Genomic DNA, 9429 nt, shown 5'->3' with positions numbered 1-9429 from the left:
ATACGTGGTAAGACAGAAAGCTCCTGCCAGGCCACCCTAAACTCAAGGCCCATTAGCCAGCTTTGCAGTTGCTTAAAAAATGATAAGAGGCAGAGGTTTATCCAGGTTGTGGATCAGCCAGGCTGCTTTGTCTTATCTTTGGCCATGTGACCATTCCACTGTTCCTTAACACCTCCACCAGGGGGAGGGCTGGGACAAGGAGAAAAAGAAAGCATCAGAGAAGAGCATAGTGTCTCAGGGTCCAAAGCAGGGTTAAATGCCACCTAGAAGTATCCAGAGTCTGAATCTCCTCTACAATGTTTACCTTCTCCCAAAACAGGGAACTGACAGTATGGTAATGAAGAAAAACAAGTAAAGAAGTAACTACAATATAGCGTGACAAGAGTTATAATACTAGTATGTGGAAATGCTATGGGAACATGAAGAAAAGTAAGCTGAGAAAGTAGCAGAGGAAATTTCACATGCAAAGTCACAATCACGAAAGACCATGGTGTGTTTGGGTAACTGAGCAGTTCATGTAGCTGGAGTGTAAAGGGCTCAGAGCAATGGCAGGGAGCGGCAGTGGATTGGGCTAGAAATGTATACAGGTACTGAAAGAAGACTTTGAGTTTTATCGAGTAGGTGAAAAGGAGTCATGAAAGCATTTTATGCAGGGAAGCTCTGTGATCATATTTACTTTTTAGAAAGAGCACTTTGGCAGCCACAGTGTGAAGGGTGGATTGGAGAAGGGCAAGACTGGGGAATGGGCAACGAGGGAGAAGAAGGAGTCAAGAATGACGCCAAGGTTTTGAGCTTGGCTACACCCAGTGGGATAGTGATATTGTTAAGACTGGAAATACACGAGTGAAGCAGGATTGGAGAGGAAGATGTTGAGATCACTTTTGGACATTTTAGGCTTTTGATTTCTATTGGTCAGACATTGATGTGGAGATGTAAATGTAAGTGGGGTTGGGAAGAAGGAAATCTGAGAACAAAAGCAGCATTCGCTGAAGTGAACTCTCTTAATAAAGTCTAAGCTATTTAATCATGGGAATTTGAGCCACTTATGTAAAGACACCACAGCAATCTAGTCTCTCGGGTAGTGCTTCTCTCTTGGCTTATGGCAGAAAGGACTGCTGCTGCTCGTTGGAATCTCCTTCCCAGACACCTTTCCAACTTTTAGTGACAGAGTAAAGGGGGGTTGACTGCTATTAACAAGTGATTAAAAGACATGCGACAGCAGATTTGTGGAAAATACAAAAAACAATGAAACTGTCTCCTCCCAACGCCTTTCCTTACCAAATTCCATTTTCAAAGCTAACCTTTAAAAAGAAACAAACTTGAAGATAACAACTTTAAAGCCACCTAAAAATTACCTCAAATAACCAAACTCTCGAGATTTAGTAGTAAAAGGTAATAGAACATTAGATCTGGAAAGGATATTAGAGCGTTTAGTGAAAACAACCTGCGTTGCATCTGACTCCAGGTCCAGTGCTCTTTCTACTCTGAGCTGCTGCTTACCAGGAAGTACCATCTTTTTAAAAATCAATGAATGATATCCCAAACATTTTAAAACATATGTCAAATTTGAGTTAGAATAGTTAACATTTCACAGGAATTCAACTGGTGCTATATATTATACATAATACATTATCCTGTTAAATATGTTGACTATTAGACAAGGAATTATGAATCTTTTGTCATACAGTATTTCTCATTCAGTGGAATCCATCGTGTCCACAGTTTCAAAGCAGTAATGAATAGTACTAGGGCAGTTGGGGATGTCAGCTGGGACATTTAAAAACAGCTTTATTATACAGAACTGGATATTATAATATATTCACTAAAATTGAATTCTAACAATTCAATAAACTTCTAATGGGTTAATTTAAATAGTCCCCCAAACTGTGCTGTACCAGGATTTGATTTGTATACCATCTGTTGCAGTGCACTTGGTTTTACTTGATTGTCAATGAGAAATACTACTTTCAAATGCCTTCATGATTTTGTCCATGCTAGACTTAGGATTTTTTACTTCTTATCCCTCTGAAATTATTATCCTGAAGTTACCTTTCTTAGGCATCTGTTTGCTGGGAATCTTCATATAGAAGACATTAATATTGTCTTGGGGAGTTGTTGACAGCAATAAATTAAAATTAAAAAGTAGTGTATGATTTCCTCTTTCTAAACTGTACCACTGATTTTCCCATAGGAATACTGGACAGACATGTGGGTGGAAAACTCGACAACTGACAGCCTATTAATTTAAGACTTTTTTTCTTCTTCTCCCTCCCACTTTTTTTTTTCCCAATTCCTGGGATTTGGCCACAGGAGAATGAAACTAAAAGTTGTTTCATTCCCATTGCCCAAAATCAACCAAAAGTCAGAGGGCAAGGAAGCCCACCGATGTGGTCCATACAGGTCAGCCTCCCAAGGAAGAAAGCAGGGTGGAAAAGGGTAGAAAGTGAATTTGGAGGGGCAAACGAAATACCTAGCACAGCCACCAAGGTTTTGAGATTCTGAGGACAGACTCCTCAGAGCCTGATACAGTGCTGGAACTATCTAAAAGGAATTTACTGAATCACATAACTGAAAAGTCCAGGAACTCTAAGATGTCATTAGGAACCAGTCTCTCTCCATCTATCTATTCTGCTTTCCATCACATTGGCTTCATTCTCACGCTCCACAAATCAAGATATGCATGATGGCTGCCAGCATTGCCAGGCTGACATCCTTAAAGGCTAATTCCCCTTTGAAAAGATAGCTTCTCTTCCCTGATAGTTCAAATAAAAATTCTGAGTCTCTCATTGGCTTGAATTGGACTCTGTGTCCATCCCTGAACCAACCTCTGTGGCCACAGGGGGAAACTTCTCTAGTTGGCCAGGCTTGAGTCACATGCCCAGCCCTGGATCTTGGGGTGATATCAATACCACTCAACCTGCCTGGAATGAAAGTCAGGGAGAGGTGATCCTCCTGAGGAAAACTGAAGTGTTGTTACCAAAGAAGGGTGTACGGATGGGAAGTGGAAGATAGAATAGATGTTCACTACATTTTGTCAGTGTCCTGTCAAATCCTATACCTACTTATGGTTGTATCTGAACTTTTAGACTAAAATCTTTTCAAATTTTTAACATTAAGATCTCCAAAGAACAGTCCTTTCACTCTACTCTGGCATTTTGTCAACACCTTTTGCTTGGAAGAAAAGGAAGGTGGAAAGAGAAAGAAAGAAACCATCTTGATTTGTTCTACTTTGTCTTTACCAAAGAGAATTCCAAAATTTAAATCTGCATTCAGAGTCTGGCTTCCATAAAACATTTTCTTCCCGGAATAGAATGATATAACCTTCATAAAACAGTTAACTTGAATCATAAAAGTATCTGACTTGAATCAGAACAAACATGCTCACAAATGAGATTCAGGAGGAGGGTCACATCCTTTCCCTCCTCTCCAATCCTCTGGCTGATGATATCATCTTGTATATAGAAAATCCTAACCTCCTAGAGAAATAGAAATACAAACAAAAATAAACAAATGGGACCTAATGAAACTTAAAAGCTTTTGCACAGCAAAGGAAACCATAAACAAGACCAAAAGACAACCCTCAGAATGGGAGAAAATATTTGCAAATGAAGCAACTGACAAAGGATTAATCTCCAAAATTTACAAGCAGCTCATGCAGCTCAGTATCAAAAGAACAAACAACCCAATCCAAAAATGGGCAGAAGACCTAGGTAGACATTTCTCCAAAGAAGATATACAGATTGCCAACAAACACAAGAAAGAATGCTCAACATCATTAATCATTAGAGAAATGCAAGTCAAAAGTACAATGAAATATCATCTCACACTGGTCAGAATGGCCATCAACAAAAAATCTACAAACAGTAATTGCTGGAGAGGGTGTGGGAAAAGGGAACCCTCTTGCACTGTTGGTTGGAATGTAAATTGATACAGCCACTATGGAGAACAGTATGGAGGTTCCTTAAAAAACTACAAATAGAACTACCATATGACCCAGCAATCCCTCTACTGGGCATATACCCTGAGAAAACCATAAGTCAAAAAGAGTAAAGTACCACAATGTTCATTGCAGCTCTATTTACAATAGCCAGGACATGGAAGCAACCTAAGTGTCCATCGACAGATGAATGGATAAAGAAGATGTGGCACATATATACAATGGAATATTACTCAGCCATAAAAAGAAATGAAATTGAGTTATTTGTAGTGAGGTGGATGGACCTAGAGTCTGTCATACAGAGTGAAGTAAGTCAGAAAGAGAAAAACAAATACCATATGCTAACACATATATATGGAATCTAAAAAAAAAAAAAAAGGTTCTGATGAACCGAGGGGCAGGACAGGAATAAAGACACAGACATAGAGAATGGACTTGAGGACACGGGGAGGGGGAAGGGTAAGCTGGGACAAAGTGAGAGAGTAGCACTGACATATATACACTACCAAATGTAAAATAGATAGCTAGTGGGAAGCAGCTGTATTGCACAGGGAGATCAGCTCAGTGCTGTGTGATCACCTAGAGGGGTGGGATAGGGAGGGTGGGAGGGAGACACAAGAGGGAGGGGATGTGGGGATATATGTATACATATAGCTGATTCACTTTGTTATACAGCAGAAACTAACACAACATTGTAAAGCAATTATACTCCAATAAAGATGTTTAAAAAAAAAAGACTATTACAGCTAAAGAACAAGTTCACTAAGGTCTCAAGATAAAACATCAGTATAAAAAAATCAGTTGTGGGACTTCCCTGGTGGTGCAGTGGTTAAGAATCTGCCTACCAATGTAGGGGACATGGGTTCGATCCCTGGTCCAGGAAAATCCCACATGCCGCGGAGCAACTAAGCCCGTGTGCCACAACTACTGAGCCTGCACTTTAGAGCCCGTGAGCCACAACTACTGAGCCCTCATGCCACAACTACTGAAGCCCGCGTGCCTAGAGCCCATGCTCTGCAACAAGAGAAGCCACCGCAATGAGAAGCCCGTGCACCACAACAAAGAGTAGCCCCCACTAGCCGCAACTAGAGAATGCCTGTGCACAGCAACAAAGACACAATGCAGCCAAAAATAAATAAATAAATTTATTTTTAAAAAAAAATAAGATTTTTAAAAATTTAAAAATAAAAAATCAGTTGTCTTTCTCTACACTAGCAGTGAACAATTTCAAAGTGAAATTAACAAAATAATTCCATTTACGATAGAATAAAAGAGGAACAAAATACTTAGAAAAAGATTAACAAAAGAAGTGTAAGACTTGTACACTGAAAACTACATAATATTGTTGAAATAAATTAAAGAACTAAATAAATGGAAAAACACTGGTGTTCATGGATTAGAAGATTAATAGTGCTAAAATGGTCATACACCCCAAATTGATCTACATATTCCATACAAACTTTTCAAAACTCCAACTTCCTTTTTTCTTTAGAAATTAACAAGGTGAGCCTAAAATTCATATGGAAATGTAAGGAACCCAGAAAAAACGAAGTAATCTTGAAAAACAAAAATCTGGAAGACTCATACATCCCAATTTCAAAACTTACTACAGAACTAGAGTAATTAAAATAGTATGGTATTGTCATAAGGATAGGCATATAGATCACTGGAATAGAACTGAGAGTCCAAAAACAAACCCACACGTCTATGGCCAATCGATTTTTCAAAATGGTGCTACATCCATTCAATAGTCAAAGAATAGTCTCTTCAACAAATGGTGCTGGGACAATATACATGCAAAAGAATGAATTTGGATCTTTACCTCACACGATATACAGAAATTGGCCCTAAATGGATCAAAGATATAAATGTAAGAGCTAAAACTATAAAACTCTTAGAAGAAAACCTAGACTTAAATCTTTGTGACCTTGGATTAAACAATGGTTTCTTAAATATAATGCCAAAAGCACAAGTGACAAAAGAAAAACAGATAAATTTGACTTCATCAAAATTAAAAACTTTCGTGCTTCAAAGGACACTATCAAGAAAGTGAAAATACAACCCACAGAATAGAAGAAAATCTTTGTAAATTATATATCTGTTAAGGTAGGGGTCCACAACCTCCAGGCTGTGGACTGGTACCAGTCCTTGGCCTGTTAGGAACTGGGCTGCACAGCAGGAGGTGAGCAGTGGGTGAGCGAGCAAAGCTTCATCTGCTGCTCCCCATCGCTTGCATTACTACCTGAACGATCCCCCCCCTTCCGCCCCTGGTCCGTGGAAAAACTGTCTTCCAAGAAACCAGCCCCTGGTGCCAAAAAAGTTGGGGACCGCTGTGATAAGGGACTAGTATCCAGAATATATAAAAAACTCTTACAACGCAACAGTAAAAAACAACCCAATTTAAAATGTGCAAAGAATCTAAATAGATATTTCTCCAAAGGAGATATACAAATGGCTAATAAGCATATGAAAAGATGTTAAGTATCATTAGTCATTAGGGAAATGCAAATCAAAACCACTATGAGATACCATTTCACATCCACTACAATGGTTATAATAATTTTTCTTTAAAAAACAGTAAGAAGTGTTGAGGATATGGAGAAGTTAGAACCTTCATACACTGTTGGAGAGACCATAAAATGGTGAAGCCACTTTGGAAAAGCAGTTTGGCAATTCTTCAAAAGGTCAAACATAGAGTTTACCAAATGACCCAGCAATTCCACTCCTAAATATACATGAGAGATAATTAAAAACATATGTCCACTCAAAAACATGTACACAAATGTTCATAGCAGCATTATTCATAATAACCAAAAAATGGGAAGAACCCAAATGTCCACCAACTGATGAATGGATAAACAAAGTGTGACATATCCATACAATGGAATATTATTCAGTCATAAAAGGAATGAAATACCGATGCATGCTACAGCATGGATGAATCTCAAAACATTATGTTAAGTGAAAGGAGCCAAACACAAAAGGCCACATGTATGATTCCATTTGTATGACATGTCCAGAACAGGCAAATCCGTAAAGACATAAAATAGATCTGTGGTTGCCAGGGGCTGGAAGGAGGGGGAATGGAGAGTGACTGTTAATGGGGATGAGAATATCTATCTATCTATCTGTCCATCTATCCATCTATATATAGAGAGAGGGAGAGAAATTTCTGGGTCATATGGTAATTTCATGTTTAACTCTGAGGAACTGCCAGACTGTTTTCCAAAGCAGCTGCACCATTTTACAGTCCCACCAGCAATGTATGAGGGTTCCAATTTCTTTACACCCTTGGCAACACTTTTACTATTTTTTTTTATTAGAGCCATCCCACTAGGAGTGCAGTGGCATCTCATTGTGGTTTTGATTTGCATTTCCCTGATGACTAATGACATAGAGCATTTTTTTTTCTTGTGCTCATTAGCCATTTGTATATTTTCTTTGGAGAGATGTCTATTTAGATCCTGTGCTCGTTTTTAGTTTGGTTGTCTTTTTACTCTTGATTTGTTAAAGTTATTTATATATTCTGGATACTAGACCTTTATCAAATATAAGATTTGCAAAAATTTTCTCCCATTTTATGGGCTGTCTTTTCAATTTCTTGATGGAATCCTTCGAAGTACAAAAGTTTTAAATTTTGATAAAGTCCAATTTATCTATTTTTTCTTTTGTTGCCTGTGTTTTTGGTGTCATATCTAAGAAACTCTTTCCTAACTGAAGGTCATGAAAATTTACTCCTATATTTTCTAAGTGTTTTATAGCTCTAGCTTTTACATTTAGATCTATGACCATTTTGAGTTACCACACTCTTAATTACTATAGCTTTGTAGCAGGTTATGAACTCAGGAAGTGTAAGTCTTCCAACTTTGTTCTTCTTTTTAAAGATTTTTTTTTCTTTTTAAAGATATTTTTTGGCTTTCCTGCATCCCTTTAATTTCCATATAAATTTTTTGATCTGCCTGTCAATTTCTGCAAGAAAGGTTATATTTCAATGGTTGCTTTAGAGTTTATACCAGGTTTTCTTAATCTCAGCATTGTTAACTTTTTGGGCCAGGTAATTCTTTGTTTTGGGGACTGTCTTGTGCATTTTGGAATGTTTGGCAGCATCCCTGGCCTCTATCTAATAGATATCAGTAGTATCCCCTTCACTTTTGGAAACCAAAAATGTCTCCAGACATTCCTAAATGTCTTCCGGGGGTCAAAATCACCCCTGATTGAGAACCACTGGTTTAGGGTATATATCTTTAACATCACAATCCACCTTCAAGTTATATTATACTACTTCACATATTGTATGTGAACCTTACCGTAGTATACTTCCATTTCTCCCCTGTGGGCCTTTCTGCTATTGTTATCATACATTTTACTTATTCATATATCATAAGCCCCACAACACATTGTTATTATTTTTCTTTAAACAGTAAACTATTTTTAAAGATTTAAATAATAAGAAAAATTCTTAATATTTAATTATGTAGTTAACATTTCCAATTCTCTTTCTTCCTTTGAGTAGATCCAGATTTCCATTTTCATGCTGCTTGAAGGATGTTCTTTAATGTGTTTTATAGTGCAGAACTGCTCGTGATGGTTTGTTTCAGCTTTTGTATGCCCGAAAGTCTTTATTTTTGCCTTTGTTTTTGAAAAATATTTTGATGAATATAGAATTCTTGATTAAGAGTGCTCGCTTTCACTTTAAAGATGTTGCTTCATGTCTTCTGGCTTGTTTCTTTTATAAATTTATTTATTTATTTTTGGCTGCGTTGGGTCTTCATTGCTGCATGCAGGCTTTCTCTAGTTGCAGCGAGTGGGAGCTGCTCTTCGTTGCAGTGCGCGGGCTTCTCATTGCGGTGGCTTCTCTTGTGGAGCACAGGCTCTAGGAGCACGGTCTTCAGCAAGGGCTTCAGTAGTTGTGGCACGTGGGCTCAGTAGTGGCTCGTGGGCTCTAGAGCACAGGCTCAATAGTTATGGTGCATGGGTTTAGTTTCTCCATGGCATGTGGGATCTTCCCGGACCAGGGCTCGAACTCGTATCCCCTGCATTGGCAGGTGGATTCTTAACCACTGCACCACCAGGGAAGTCCCTGGCTTGTTTCTTCAAGAAATCTGATGTCAACCTTTGTACGTAACATATTTTTTCTCCTGCTGTTTGTGAGATTTTCTCTGTATCACTATTCTTAAGCAACTTGATATTATGTGCCTGGCATAGTTTCCATGTTCCTTGTGCTGGGAGTTCATTGATCTTCTTGGATCTATAAGCTTATAGTTTTCATTAAATTTTGAAGTAACTCAGCCATTATTCCTTCAAATATTTTTTCAGCTACCACTCCCACCCCATCCTCTCCTTCAGGGACTCCAAATACACATATATATTGGGTCATTTAAAATTTTCCCACAACTCAGCGCAGTGGTTAAGAATCCACCTGTCAATGCAGGGGACACGGGTTCGATCCCTGGTCCAGGAAGATCCCACATGCCACGGAGCAACTAAGCCCA

The sequence above is a fragment of the Delphinapterus leucas genome, chromosome X (assembly GCF_059928025.1).
Source record: "Delphinapterus leucas isolate spDelLeu-1000000601 "Yukka" chromosome X, BTC_Dleu_Yukka2, whole genome shotgun sequence".
In the NCBI taxonomy this organism is placed as follows: domain Eukaryota; kingdom Metazoa; phylum Chordata; class Mammalia; order Artiodactyla; family Monodontidae; genus Delphinapterus; species Delphinapterus leucas.
This window is presented reverse-complemented; position numbering follows the sequence as displayed.